The sequence below is a fragment of the Patella vulgata genome, chromosome 9 (genome assembly GCF_932274485.2).
Source record: "Patella vulgata chromosome 9, xgPatVulg1.2, whole genome shotgun sequence".
Taxonomy (NCBI): Eukaryota; Metazoa; Mollusca; class Gastropoda; family Patellidae; genus Patella; species Patella vulgata.
The window spans coordinates 7,314,465-7,330,458 of NC_065887.2; the positions used below are offsets into that span (position 1 = coordinate 7,314,465).

At 35.5% G+C, this 15,994-nt stretch overlaps 2 long non-coding RNA genes across 2 annotated transcripts; both read left to right on the forward strand.

Annotated features, from left to right (window-relative positions):
* The first annotated feature begins 2,030 nt into the window (after positions 1 to 2,030).
* LOC126831710 (uncharacterized) lies at positions 2,031 to 8,826 on the forward strand. The gene is made up of 5 exons (XR_007684271.2): positions 2,031 to 2,091; positions 5,513 to 5,620; positions 7,599 to 7,709; positions 8,323 to 8,352; positions 8,749 to 8,826. It is a non-coding gene; the product is annotated as an uncharacterized LOC126831710 (long non-coding RNA).
* A 3,159-nt stretch (positions 8,827 to 11,985) lies between these two features.
* LOC130014366 (uncharacterized) lies at positions 11,986 to 15,416 on the forward strand. Its single transcript, XR_008789348.1, has 4 exons — positions 11,986 to 12,045; positions 13,775 to 13,858; positions 14,477 to 14,536; positions 15,249 to 15,416. It is a non-coding gene; the product is annotated as an uncharacterized LOC130014366 (long non-coding RNA).
* The last annotated feature ends 578 nt before the right edge of the window (positions 15,417 to 15,994 follow it).

Below are 15,994 nucleotides of genomic sequence, written 5' to 3' on the forward strand. Positions count from 1 at the left end.
GTTTATACATCATTAAAGACTGGCTTGTGATGATGTGATAGACTAGTTGACACATCATTAAAGACTGACTTGTCTGACAATTCCTGAATGTTATGTCACGAATTAGACATGAAGATATTATAGTTACTCTAAGTCGACTAGTTATACAGTAATTAACGGTTATCTATGAATCTTACTTGTCTGCACCAACCGGGATAATGCAGATGAGTTTTCTATGAGGGAGATTTTGCCCAGATGGTGGCGTTTCCGTATACTGTCAATGATGCTTTTACAGTCGATTGCGCGTATGTGTCTTTAGCAGTGGGGGGGGGGGGAGCCGGGGAACCAGGAGAAAACCCACGAGATAGAACAGACGAATCTACTCCTTGTCACGTACAACCGGGGAATTGAATTGAAACCACGCCAGTTGACTCAATGCCAAACCTAATGACAAAACCCGCACACACAAACCATTTGGCCATTTACTCTTAAAAGCAGTATAAATTTACGATTGTCTATAGAATGATCGAGAGATTGGGTAACTTGAGTTAGTACGATATTACACGTGTGATATAAAACGCAGTGAAAGTTGAAAGACTACCCATGACTCTCAATTCCCCACGGGAGTTTGCTATCTGAATTGACGATACCAATCATCAATCCTGTTGTAACTTGATTTTATTATGACGAATGGAGAAGATGATCCGTCCCCTCTTCCCACATCGTGTTTTAAAGTGTTATTTTGATATACAAGAACTTTGTTTGATTGTTTTACCTATTTTACTTTTTATATTACGTCTTCATATGTATATAACTTAATTAAATCAACATGCCTATAATATTATTGCAATGTATTGAACGTTTTTTTTTTATAATAAACAACAATAACTCATAGATTTCGCGAAACATAAAAATGGCAGTAACCCTAGAAGAGATTGATGAACCATTTTTACAATAGTATATCTAGTTTTCAAGGGACTATAACAGTTTGTACAGTGGAAGTATAGGGAAAGATATATAATAAATCTATATTTCCTGGTAATTGGATATGCTAACCAAACATTAGCTAGGATATTTGACTGTTGAGGATATAAATATTTAAACACGTGTTACAATCGATTTTAGCCGATATCCAAATATACAAACATATTTACAGAGGCGTGCTGGGTGGGTAGGCAACCCTTCCCTCATCAATGCAAAAACAGAACATATCGGAAATGGTTGATTATAACGCACGAATTCGGTGACATTTCCTACCCGTGTGTGTGTGGCTATGTACCTTGCCGTCCCAAAAAGTTCCCTCATTTCATTTAGTTCTCGGTTGTTGCCAGACCCGTAACTAAGGGGGGGGGGGGGGCGGAGCCAACCCTGCAAAAAGTTTCGCCCATCCTGTGAAACAATTGTCGACCAAAAAAAACAATAGAAAAAATATTGTCCGTCAATTTTACAGCACCCCTGACAACACTTCCCGCACCCCCCCCCCCCCCCTCGTTGCTCTGAGCTTGTAACGGCCTTAAAATGAAAGTAACATGTCGACAAGAAGTTGATTGTTAAAACCTTTAGATCTAAAATTAACGACCAAATAAAACTTACTGATTTTATTTTCAAACACAACTGATGCATTTTAAAAACAAAAACAACATAATGTACAATAAAACACCTGTGATCATGTATTTGTGTATAAAACAAACGATAAAATGAAAGTAACATGTCGACAAGAAGTTGATTGCTAAAACCTTTAGATCTAAAATTAACGACCAAATAAAACTTACTGATTTTATTTTCAAACAACTGATACATTTTAAAAACAACAAAAAACAACATAATGTACAATAGAACACCTGTGATCAGGTATTTATGTATAAAACAAACGATAAACTCTGTGTTCAGCAGTCTAATTGTTTCACGTACTCTTGAGCTATAGTATAGTATAGTAATATAGTATTATCATCATGCGTGTTATTTTCTTGATTGCATTGATCTTGATTGCTGTTACTGTTTCTGGAAAAAAGAGCCGAAGGCCTTGGTCACCACCTGGTTGGGTGAAAAAGACAAGATGCCACATTTGCTCAGCGTTACGAAGGGCTGATCTATGTGAATCCTGCTGCCAAAGTGAGTATTTTTAAAAAATTTAAATATTTATTTTCTAGTTTTAAAGATTTGTTATTTTCGACTACACTGTACAGATGGACTGGACCACAGGTACTTGAATAGATTAACACTTCTTACATAATCTTGTCTAGCATACTGACAATATATACAATGTATGGCACCGGATAATATTGTCACGCACCATTTTGTTTCGACTCAGGGAAGACCTTTCTTCTCCGATTATTTCACAATTCTCACTAACTGTAACACGCTCCATCCGTTTTTTTGGAGACTAGACTTTATTTAATTCTTATACACCCCCAATGTCACTAAATTGATCATTTCGTAGCTGTATTATTTACAAATCCAACTTTAAACGATATCAATTTCTAAATACTGACTTCGTTGGACCGGAAGACGTGGGGGGGGGGGGTCGACGAATGGTTAGCGCGTGCCAGTTGTATCATAAGTACTGACATTGAGTCAACTGACGTGGTTTCGATTCCCCAGTTGTACTTGACAAGGAGTAGGGTCGCCTGTCCAACCCCGTGGGTTTTCTCCGGGTCCTCCGGTTTCCTCGCGCAAGCGAATTATTGAAATAAAATTGAACCATGTTAGTCCCGAGATGACACAGTTTGTGTCGAGTGGATAGACGTGGCGTTTGGGGAACCGCTTATTTCTGATTTGTTAATGCAAATTTAGTTACTGATGTACAACTATTCAGTGATATGTGTCGCTGGTTTGATGTGGAAAGTCAAACATGCCAAAATAAATCTCACATCCAACGTGTGACCCATACTCCCTCCTCTGCCACATATTTTAAGAGCCTTGTGATCGTCTAGTATTGTCTCTGGTTATATTTGTGATTCTTTACGCATCGTTAAGACGTATCTTTTAATGTCACTGATATCCCACGTTGTGAATTTATTCTTCTTTTGTTCAGTTTATGGTTACGCACAGAAATAACAATGCAACAGTTCGTTTCTAATCCTTATGGGGCATTTAGTAACTGGGTAGAGCAAAATACTATAACACATGCTTATGTACATGCCTTGACTTTCCTACATCCATAAGTTTAATTAATTCGTGAATCACGTGTATTAATTTGCAGAAATTATTTTTAATAGATATGTCATCATTTTAATTTACTTTCGAATATGCACGTCACAGAGTAAAAATACACAGAGTGGCAACTCGCATTACGGCCCATAGGAACACAATGCAATGCATCTTGGGAATTGTCTGTAATAAACACACACTGACAGTTCGCTCAACGACGTTACGATATCTATATTGATGAACTAAATCTCCTTAATTTCGTAGTTTTATAGTATTTTCGGTAACAAAACTACTGCGAATTATCACATACAATCATAATATGTTAGTTGTGTGTGTGTTTCGGGAATTTATAAAACATGATTCATATTTTTAAAACATGCATAAAGCGTGGTACGGCCCGGAATGAAGTAAGGCTGGGACGAGAGACGGCATTTGTGACAGTTTACGAATTGGTCTATTTAAGGCCGTAAATCATTGTCGATTTTTAACAGGTTTTATTAACTTTGAAACTATTCCACCAAATACTTGTTGTTTCCATTCCTAGATCTGAAATGTAATTTCCATACACCTTAAAATGGGCCATTTGAAAATGTCAGAGTACCACGCCCTTTTTTGGATAAGGCCTAGCTATTTTACTCAACTGAACATCAACATGACTTATTTTTCTCCCAAAGAAAAATTCCTTTGTCTTCTAGAGCTTATTACTGTGTGCTTCTCTTATTTATGTTATCTTCATAAAGTAAGCTTTCATTAAAATATAAAATAATAATTTAAGAATATTAAAATTGAATTTCAAATAGGCATATAACGTTTTACCAATAAACAGATTTGAGCCGTTGGTTGTTTTCCAAGATAAATACCTTTGGCTCCAACGTTGACTCACCGTGTGCTTTTTATGATTTTTGTTCTATTAATTAATGTAGGATTTCATTTTTTAAAAAATTAAATAATTAAAGATATTAAAATTCTATTTTAAATAGGCCTATATCATTTTTCAATAAACATTATTTGAGTTGATTGGTTTCTCTTTTTACAAACAAGTATAAACCAAAAACAACTTGAGAATGAATATTTTGAATATGGCTCTGGGTGTCATGTAATGTTTTGACAGCCTTTATAGGCCCCCAAATACTATGAAATTGTCCATTTTACACTACTGCACAAGAATATATTAAATTATTATAAATCTGAAGTTTGCTCTAGATATCCATGCCATTAGGTCTGTTTAAAATAAAACCAAGTACGAACAATCCAAACCATAAGACAGAATTCGAAGTCCTAAAAAACGTTCTAGTTACTTTTATTTTTGTGATTTTTTGTCAACTGATTACTTAGAAATAGAAAATTTAATTTATACTGTGTTCTATTATGGAATTATCTGCCATACAAACTGAAGTTAACCATTACATCATAATAGATAATCACAGAGTAAATTAAAATTATATTTTGAATTACTGAATGGTTTAAAATTATTGATAGTGCTTCAGCAAATATCTAATTGGTCGGATTAAGGCCTACCAGTAAAAGGGGAAATTCGATTTTGAATAGCATAACAGTATTTTTGTAATTTTAGAATTACGTTTAGTTGTGATTTTTAAAAGATCAAACTTTAAATAGTAAGCTTTACCCATTAAGTCTGAACTAGCTGCACATGTTCTTTTTAATTCTATAATTAATAGGCCTACGTACCGCAAGTCTACTGAATAAAATAGATTTAGATTCATATGTTATTTTCATATTGCAGCAAGCGATAGGAACTGTCAGCGGACATAGTCCGATCAGAGACAATTCCTAAAGGAGCTAGAGCCAAGAGTATTTTATCTTGGAAAACAACCAACGGCTCAAATCTGTTTATAATTGGAAAACGTTATAGGCCTATTTGAAATTCAATTTTAATATTCTTAAATTATTATTTTACTAGCAGGATACCCGGCTTCGCTCGGGGGTCATAACTCTGAAACCGGAAGTGGTAGACTAACGCCACCTGGCCTATGTTACTCCCCGGTCCGAGCTATTTTATAAATTCCCGAAACACACACACAACTAACATATGATTGTATGTGATAATTCTCAGTAGTTTTGTTACCGAATATACTATAAAACTACGAAATTAACGAGATTTGGTTATTTTTACTCTGTGATGTTTAGTGACATTACAGACACACCCCAAGATGCAGTGCGCGACCTATTTTGTATGCAAATGAAGCAGTCGCCACTCTGTGTATTTTTACTCTGTGATGTACGTGTAGCTAAACCACGTGATTTTGTTTATCATTGTGGTTGCTAAGACCGTTTCTTTATAATTTCGTATTTGTAAGCAAAATCAAAATATTATTACTCCAAAAATTAAATATAGGGAAATAGTGAGCATATTTAATTGTAGTGAATGTGTGTCTACTTAACCCATGTAAAAATAATGGTACTTGTTCACCAGTTGATAACGGTTACAGCTGTAATTGTGTTACAGGATATTTAGGAGAAAACTGTGACGGTAAGTTACGTACATTCTTTATTTCATAATAATTTAACCAGCCTTGATTGACCAGCCAACACGTTCATTATGAACAAATCAAGCCCGAAAGGACTGGGGATGTAGCCTTATTTGACGCCGGACTAACATAAGAATTATGATTACTCACTGTCTCACATACATGATTACTAACGTATGTGAGGTCGGTGTATTCCAACGACGGCGCCGTTACAGAGCGTGACCAAAATTAATCCTTTCCACGAAGGCGCAGATGGGGTCTTCCCATATCGCCGACTCACCAGAATTTGGAAAGTCGACCGCGGCACTCATTGATGTGTTAAAAACGGATTAAAAGCGTTAATGAGGCAGGGACCAGTCATTATTAATATAGTTCACTTAAATTGATTTTTATCAGAATTCAACCCACTCACTAATTAATAAAATGAATATATTTCACTTAAATTATACGAACTTGAATTTTGTCAGAATTCAACTCACATTCGAAACATAGATATAAACAAGGAAGAATGAATTTGTTAGAATTTTTGGACTATATTGGACACTTTATGCGTGCAAAAAGTTAAAATTATGTGTTATGTTATGTGTTAAAGGGTATTATAAATTTTAAAAAAATTATCTGCTTAATTAGTTTTATCCTTCAGCTTGGGTCTATTGTTCTTGACCACTCAACCCCTTAACACCGACCAAAATTTTTCACCTAAAACTCGGCGAGTCGGCGGTATGGGAATGAACTTGTCGACTTTCGTTTGAAGAGAGACATGTTGTTATTAGGACCCAATTAACGATGTTAGAGATTTTATGAATTTATGTTCACTCTAAATTTTATTCACCAATTGGTATATCATCAAATCATCCAAGTAGTGTTCACTCTGAATTTTATTCACCAATTGGCAACTAATGATGAAAATCACCAAATCAGCCAAGTATTCAATATGAATCTTAATCACCAATTGGCAACTAATGATGATTATTATCAAATCATCCAAGTAGTGTTCACATATCGCTCACTCTCAATCAGAACCTAAAATAACTGAATTGGCCGACTAAGTAACAAATCAATGGGCGAGGGTGAATATGCTACCACGCAGGGCAACACAGAACCAACACCCTGGAAGGATGGCATTCAAGGATCAAGAAGCTAGTTGTTAAAGCTCACACAAATGTTTTTGAAATGATCGCATTTTTGCAACAAAGCAAAAAATTAATGAAATTAGAATCGTACATTATGCCGACGGACAGGAGCCACCAAGGAAGAGATATAAATATGCCCAAATCCAAAGTCGTGTATTTAGACAGGGTATCTTATTTGACGAATTAAATTAATGTGCTTTATTTCATAAAGTCATATGCCAAACATGTTAAAATGTTAGTTAATTAGTCACATTGGGGACTATGAAAGTGTAAATTCTTATCATAACAATCTAAAACTCCATTGTTACATTTTTAATCCATTTTAATCCCTTAATGCTGGATTCCGGCGAAGGCGTCGAAAACGACCTCCTTTATTCGTTACGGCCAATAACTGCGCCTTAGTGGGAATAAACCATGAGGTCTACATTTCTTAAAGATACATTATTGGAGAATAGATAACGAGCTGACGGTTCTCGCTATAATAGTTAAAAACTAGATAATGTACGGGGAATTTGCTAAAAATTTCAGTCAAATTGATCCACTCTGAACCGAGATTTGAGCGATTGAATTTTCGGACTAGCCTCTACCATCATTACTAACGTCGGTACGATAAAAAACATAGTCTCGATTATCCATTTAATGATTAAATCATGAATGAAAATTGAGCAGCAATTCGGATCCTAATGCAATAAGTATCTCAGGCTAGCGTTGACATCGAGAGTTGATTATGGCCTGGATAAGTTAATTAATGTATAATTAATAATTTAGATAACATTTCAGATCTAAAGAAAGACCTGCAATAGGCAGATTTAGCTCTTGCATAATGTATGTTTAAATTTAATTTTAGTAAATCCCTGTGATATATACAACCCCTGTATAAATAATGGCACGTGTTATCCATCAGAATTTGGTGTGAATTGTAGCTGTCCTCCTGGATTTATAGGAGAATATTGCCAAGGTAAGCTGGCACTAACTTGTTCCCTTAGTAACTTGCATATATTGTTACACTGTAAAAAAAGTTTTATGCTCGCAGAGAAAAACTAGGATGAATTTTATGTTTGCTCTACTGTCGCCTTTAGCTGAATTCAGGGGACCAATACCATTTGATCGCTCGGCTGTCTGTCCGTCACACATTTTAGACAAATAATCCTGCTTTTAATTGTGATTTATTTCCGTTAGCTTGATATTCATACACAGTGTTTATGTTCATAAGACGAACGGTACTATCAGAGTTATCTCCTTTAATCGATTTTAAAAAATCATGTGGACCACTCTAGGTGTTACAATTATAATTCGATGGACCTGATACCCAGTCTGATTGGAGTCATCTATCTGGTCGTTGTGTACAGCGCCCCCTTTTGTCAATATCTTCAAGTTTTCCTTTCGAATCAGACGGATTCAATCAGTTGATTTCTGTGATTTTTCGAGACATAGCTGTTGTGCAGCCTTTTTCGCCACGTTTCACCGATTTAGAAAATTGCAGCACAATCACAATTAAAGATGGCGAGAAAACATCATATTTACATTTTAACTAAAATGCCACGTTGACATGGATTTTGTTCCTATTTCAGATTCTGATGACACAACACCAGTTAAAGAGGGTGAGAAAAAAAAATCATATTTACATTTGATTAATGGAAGCCACCTTGTAGACGTATATAAAACTAAGTTGCTATTAGAATTAGAAATTTCAATTAATGCAGTAACGGATGATTTAGAATTTGGACCCAACTATAGATTTAAACTTTAGGCGGTAACCTATCAAGTAAATATATTAGAAACAAGAAGGACAAACACTAATTATTTTAGATTGAATGTGAAATGTTTACGTGGACAATGTGTTGTGAGTTGTGTCTCTCTATTGAATTATCACTGTACCTTTTGGTGAATCATATGCTGCGATTAACATCCAGGGCACACTGATTTCTAAAGACGGGGAAGATATCACGTATCTAATACGTGTTTATATTAAAAATACTATAATATTTATTTTACAGTGAGAGTATGTAACGTGACAGAGTGTAATGCTAAAGGTGGTACTTGTTACACAGTTAAATGCCTTACCCCCGATGGTAAGATACCTAGTCTTCTAAAACAAGCCAGTCATATATTATCCAAATAACACTGAAATAAGTATAATGTTGTATACCACATAATACAATTATATGGAATTTATAATGAGGTATTTACTGATAAAATTTAAATTCCATCATATAATTTGTCGTGTAATTTGTACACGAGGAGCAGTCAATTTTCTGATTACACTATTTTGCTTGAATACACTATTTTGCCTATAACGTTTTTTAGGACTTCGAATTCTGTCTTATGGTTTGGATTGTTCGTATTTGGTTTTATTTTATTTATACATATTCCTTAATCATTTGTATACACCCGTATTTTCATGTGGACGTATATGTTATCGTCGCCCCTGTCCGTAGGTCACCATATTTATCGGATTTTGACGAAACTTAAAATATAGGTTGATATCCCAAAGATCTCGGTTTCTTTCGATGCTGGCATGTATCGGACGGCATCTTCGTGGATTATGGCCCCTGATTGCACGAAACATCACGTATTTAGCTTGTGGTCACAATTATTTATCCGATTTTGATAAAACATGTAAAAGATCCTTTCGATATTCATGCATATCGGACCGTAACTTCCTGGATTATGACTCCTGATTGATCGAAAAGTCGCGTTTTTAGCTTGTGGAGGTCACAATTTTTATCCGATTTAAAAATCCGTTCGAATATATCACTGTTAGACGATAATGACGGATGAATATGATAAATAGGCCGCTCCTTGTACTCAAATAGTACAAAAGTATTCAATAACAAGGTTGTGGACCCTCGAGAGGTCACAATTTTGATTCGATTTTAATGGAACTTAAAATGTATGTGTATATCCGAAAGTTCTCGGTCCCTGTCAATATTCGCGCATATCGGACCGCAAATTCCTGGATTATAGTCGCATGTCGGACCGTACACTTTTAAAATTCTGTATTTTTTGTTTTACTTTTTAAGCACTGTATTTTAGCATCGCATGTTATTTCACAGTCTATAATATAACTTTACCTCTAGCTAAAGTATACATGTAAAATCACCATGAAGTTAATTTATATACACTTGTTAAAATAATATTGTGTAATTATACCACATTACAAATTGAAATATTTCTGCAAGTAAATTTACCATTCTTGTGGTAAAGGGAATATGACTGTCCCCACTTGACTAAGTAGTGTTAGGTTCGATCCTTGCGAACACAGAATTTTTGGGGACCTTTCAGTCGAGCATGTAAAACGGCATTAGAAGATGGAAAGAGTAGGTGGGATGACACTGTCTAAGTATAATGTCCCACACAACACAATGTATGACATAGTATTATTAAGTGCATTCAGATTTTCAATAACCTATTTTTTCTAAGATTGAGTAAACTGATTGACAGGTCAGTAAATATGTTGCACAAAATTCTATATATGTTCAAAGGGGGATAACCGATGTACTATTTGCCAGTAAATTTACAATTTGCCGTATAAATAGTATTTCAAATGGCATTTCAGTTAATACACAGCTCACATTTTGTAAACTGACGGGGATCACGTGGCTAAGTGGGTAAGACGCTGACTCGCTAGCCTTGAGGGCGGGTGTTCGATCCCTGCATTGGCCGAGAAAGTTCATACAGATTTTCCGGCGTGGTTTCCCCCCCTTGTCAGTGATGCAGGACGGAGGGCCTGACAAGGACAGCTGTCTAGTCGTTCAGATGGGACGAAAAACCGAGGTCCCGTGTACACATTGGCGTGCACGTAAAGTATCCCTTGGCAATTGGAATTCGATATAAGAGTAGACCGTAGCGCCGCTGCCCGGGCAAAATATTTCCCTCATAGCACACTGTATGGCGTATGCCCGTCGTCATTAGCCCAGGTTAGGAGCAGAACAGTAGGACGTTAAACCCCATTTCATTTCATTTCATTTGTAAACTGACATATAGTTGTGTATCTACACGTTTGGTGTAATCTTGCACAAAAATAAGCTTTAAAAATTTATATGCATTTACACACTTTTTAAAGTTAACAAACCATGTGATCTGATAAATCCGACACTGTATTTTTACTATTTTTATAACTGTAAATATACATATAATTTTAACAATGTAACATCCTAGATTATGGCCCCTGGTTGTACGAAAAATCTCTTGTCCTCTGTCCATCTCTTGCAAAATGTGGGCGTATTGTGCATGTCAACCGCTTGGTAATATTTCTGAATAGGTAAATAAGTATATGGCTAAAACATATTTTTTCCGGAACTAAAATATCTAATTTGTCCATCATCTATACTGTAATTTGCTTGTATTTAGCAGCTAACAATTGTGGTGGTCAAGCCTGTACTAACAAAGTGTGCATTGATCGTACGTGTGTAGATTACGGTAAGTAAAACATGTTACCTGTCTGTTAATTATTATATACCATTTTATTACCGTAGCTGATGATACTTGTGTATACTGTAGCTCGAAATGGAATTGCTAACGAACTTACAAACAGCCAAATGACATTAGACCGTTACCCTTAACTTTAAATACAGTTGAATTGGAACTCGAGTTCAAAAGATTACCAAATACAATAAAACTAGTGAAAAGTATCATCAAAACTATCCAATATTGTCAAGACCTCATAAAAATATTGAAATCTCGGTAAAAACGACAAACTGTTTATATTGTAACTACGATTTAATAAATTACATAACCAATTCACGATACAATCTGAAAACAGGGCATGTCCATCTTTAATATGATGATCACATGTTTCAACACAATCCGTGAATTAGAGTTGCCACCCACAAAAGGTTTACCGTTAATGTGGTGTTCAATTTTTATTATATATACATGTTTTATATTTCAGGTGACAGTTGTAGCATACCAGATGGCACATGTAAACCTATTGGTATGTTGTTTGTTTTACTAACTTACAATATTATATAATTTGATAATATTTAGTTTTGATCTACATTCATAGAACCAGTTCATGTTAGCATTTTATGAATTATATGAACAAATGAATGCCGATATACACTGATTATTAAATATCTATGAAAACTGGACTGTTATCATCAATGTAACGACATAAAGCAAACTATATATAGATATATCTATGTTTAAGCTTAGGTGAGAGACACTGTAAATAAACCACACGTATTGTAATAGCGTCCAGTACTCTAATAGTTCAATTGTTTCAGGTGATCCATGTGGGGAAGGTAAAAACTGTACGATTTATGATGAATGTGTAAATGACACGTGTCGACGTAAGTATAATATAGATATACTATTCAAAAGAAGTAGGGGATATTTGATTTTTAAGTGTTATTAAAGTCACCTAATGAAACTGACGAAGAAACAAATGACAAAATGAAATGAAGTTCACATTCATCGATTTATTCCAAATGATCGTTAGACTAAGTAAGGCACAGACTGACCATTATAAGGGTAAAATGATACCCGGGGTCAAACAGCAAAGTTACCACAGCATCACAACCAAGTCAGTAACGGGTAAATCCTCCTCTATTTGCCAAACAAGCATTGATCTGACGTGGCATACTCCTAATGAGACGTCTAAGGTCATTTTGGTCCAGATTGTCCCATTCCTGTTGCAACGCAGCAGCAAGTTCTTGGACATTGGCAGGACGTTGTTGACGTTGACGTAACCTCTGTCCAAGCATGTCCCAGACATGCTCGATGGGGGAGAGGTCGGGACTCAGTGCTGGCCAAGGTAATGTGGTGATGTTCTGTTGTTGGAGGTAACCTGTAACGATCCTGGCCCTGTGACATCTTGCGTTGTCATCCTGGAAGATGAAACGGCGGCCATGACGTCGTGCGAACGGCACAACATGGACTGCCAAGATGTTGTCCCGGTAGTACTGGCCTGTAACACGCCCTGCAACAACATGTAAAGCCGTTCTTCCAGCAACAGTGATGCCTCCCCACACCATAACAGAACCACCCCCAAATCGATCATGTCTGATGACGTTAACGTCTTGGAAGCGCTCGTTTCGACGACGCCAGACCCTCCTACGTCTGTCCAAAAAATCAACAGTGAACCTTGACTCATCTGAAAACATCACATTGCTCCAGCGTCGATTATCCCAGTACGATCCCTACACCAACGACGTCTTGCCTGAATGTGATGATCTCTCAAACAAGGGATCACGCGAGGACGTCGGGCGCGAAGGTGACCCCTATGCAGTCGATTCCGAATCGTCTAGCCACTCACTCTCACACCAGTTTCTGTTTGAAGACGAGCGCTGATCTGATTTGCTGTGATGACACGATTTCTCAAGGCCAAGGTACGGATAAATCGATCCTGGGATTGAGTTGTCGCCCTTGGTCGACCTGAGCGTGGTCTGTCCTGTACAGATTGTGTATCACGGTATCTGGACCATAGCCTGCTTATGACAGACTGAGAAACATTCATCGTCCGCGCGACAACCGCCTGTGTTGTGCCGATCTGTAGCATGCCAAGGGCACGTAACCTTTCATTTTGGGTAAGCCGACGCATATCAAAATTTGTTTTCTGGTCACTAAAACAATTAAACTGATGTTTCCACCCTGGAATTCAATGCCACAATGACTGTAACATTCAAAGTCAGAGTCGTGCAAATCTTGGGTTGGACCCCCATGATGATCCCAAGCATCACATGCAATTCCATGCGGTAGCTATTGGTGCGTTTGGGCGTCACATGTAACTGGAAATGTTTCTTCTATTAGGTTCTATAGTGACTTTTTTCGTAGTCATTTGCATATTTTAGTATTATGCTCCCAAAATCAAATATCCCCTACTTTTTTTGAATAGTATATATATGTTATTAATAACACGCCTTTTGCTATTACCAATACTGTTCTACTTGATCCTTCAACATTTAGTAACACTATCCTATGTTGGATGATTTGTCAGATTTTGTATTTTGTCTACAAGATCATGTTAGCCTTTTATCTTATGAAAACACAGTTGTATATTGTAAAGTATCTTTATTATAGCTAGAGGTAACTGTGTTGGACGAACTGGTAAACTTTGCAATTCCGATGGTTCTTCAGGCACTTGTTCGGATGGTATTTGTCGCGGTAAATATGATTTATATTATAGACAGTGGGTCATTTGTCTTTTGTATAATATAAACCCAATGTATTTAGACAGTGGGTCATTTATATATGCTATAAACAGTGAATCATTTATACAAACCCCATGCATTTATATATTACAAATATAGTATTTTTAGAAATCTATAAATGTATTAAACTCATTTCTATTATTGTGTGATTAATATAACTGTTGGATATGACATCCTGTTCAGAGCCTGTTTCAAACATTTTATCAAATTGTATCTGTCTGTTGAGACTAACAATGTGAGGGCAATAATAAACATCATGTAATAACACCGTTTTCTAATCAGAGTATTGGCCAATATTTGATCTTATAAAAGGGGTTGGCTGGCCGAGTGATCTAAGTCACAAGTTTTGGATTATATGGCCTGCTATCCATGCAAGTAGTTATTGCTTTGCGCAACTATAACACCCGCCTGGTCGAAATAAAGCGTGCAGTGTTGGTCCCGAAAGGACCTAGCCTAATCATTACTGTTAGTATTGAGGATGTGTTAACCCCCCCCTCATCTGGGCTGTACATATGTTTTGATAGGTAGTTTGATATTGGCGTGTGTAATGGTGTTTTAATTATGTTTATAGTACCATGTGTCGAAGACAAGGATTGTCCACATGACCTATGTCTCGGTGAATACTGTGCAGGTAAATATTCACTATTCTATTTATAACCATCCATCAATATGACCTGGTGTGTTTATATCACCTATCAATATGGCTTGATTTGTATATATCACCCATCAATATGATCTGATTTGTTTATATAAACATGTTTAACATCTTTATTTAAATAAGACAGAGAAGACTCGAGCCCCTCGTTGTCATGAAGTTATAAATGAGTACATTCACCCAATAATGTTATTAATCATCTACCGTGGTGTACTAAAGGTTCACTCTATCTGTTTTTCGCATATAGTAAACTCAAATCAGACATACTTTTAATCTACCTTATTCACTTATCGTAAATCTACAGCTAACAGACCCATAGTCTGAACTCTCTGCCGGACATTGGCTCTCAGCTATTAAATAAACAATAAATAACCGATTTCTGCACACGATTGTTTTAGAAATTATCAAGTTTGGACAAAATGACGTGATAACATGTCATGTTAATTTTGAGTAAACTCATGCATAAAGTCTTTGGTTAACACGGGGATTATTCGGCCATTGAAATTGAACCAACATGGCATCGCCAGACATTTGTTTCAATCCATTAAAATTTACTTGATTAACATTATAATGTAAAACATTTTGATTTTCCAACGAATATACACAGTAAGTCAATTTTATGACCCGGAACCAGTTTCATGAAGGCATGTTTATTGATAATATATAAACCACGTTTTGTATTTTTCAGTTGTTAAATGTGGCGAATCATATTGTCGGTTGTAATCAAACTGGTTTATGTTGTACAGAGACCAACTTTTATTATATACAATAAAATAAATTGTAATGTTTATCGATTGATATAAGGATTAACATAATAAACTATATTGTAATATTTAACATAATAAACTATATTGTAATATTTAACATATTTAACATAATAAACTATATTGTAATATTTAACATAATAAACTATATTGTAATATTTAACATAATAATAAACTATATTGTAATATTTAACATAATAAACTATATTGTAATATTTAACATAATAAACTATATTGTAATATTTAACATAATAAATTATATTGTAATATTTAGACATTTCTTTAATTAAAAGCTGTACTTTCTTTATAAATTATAATTATAAGGCAACAATATATTTATCTTAACCTCGATACCAACAATATATTAATATGTAACTTCTTGAAAACATCTAGATACAAAAAGTACAAGATATTAAAAGATAACCTACATCACAAAATAAACAGACTTTATGTTTGATATTTCTTTGTTTGTTGTTTATTTTGTTTACTTCATGTTGCTGTGTTTGTCAGTCATCCATATCTTCGTTGCTTTGGTAACACTAAATCGGCGTTGAGTAGACGGAAAATCTACCGCCCGGGCAAAAATTCTCTTATCGTATAACGTCCGATTCATGCAGGACGGTAAATTTAAGGTTTTTAGGCCCAACTTCATTTCATTTTTAATAGTAAG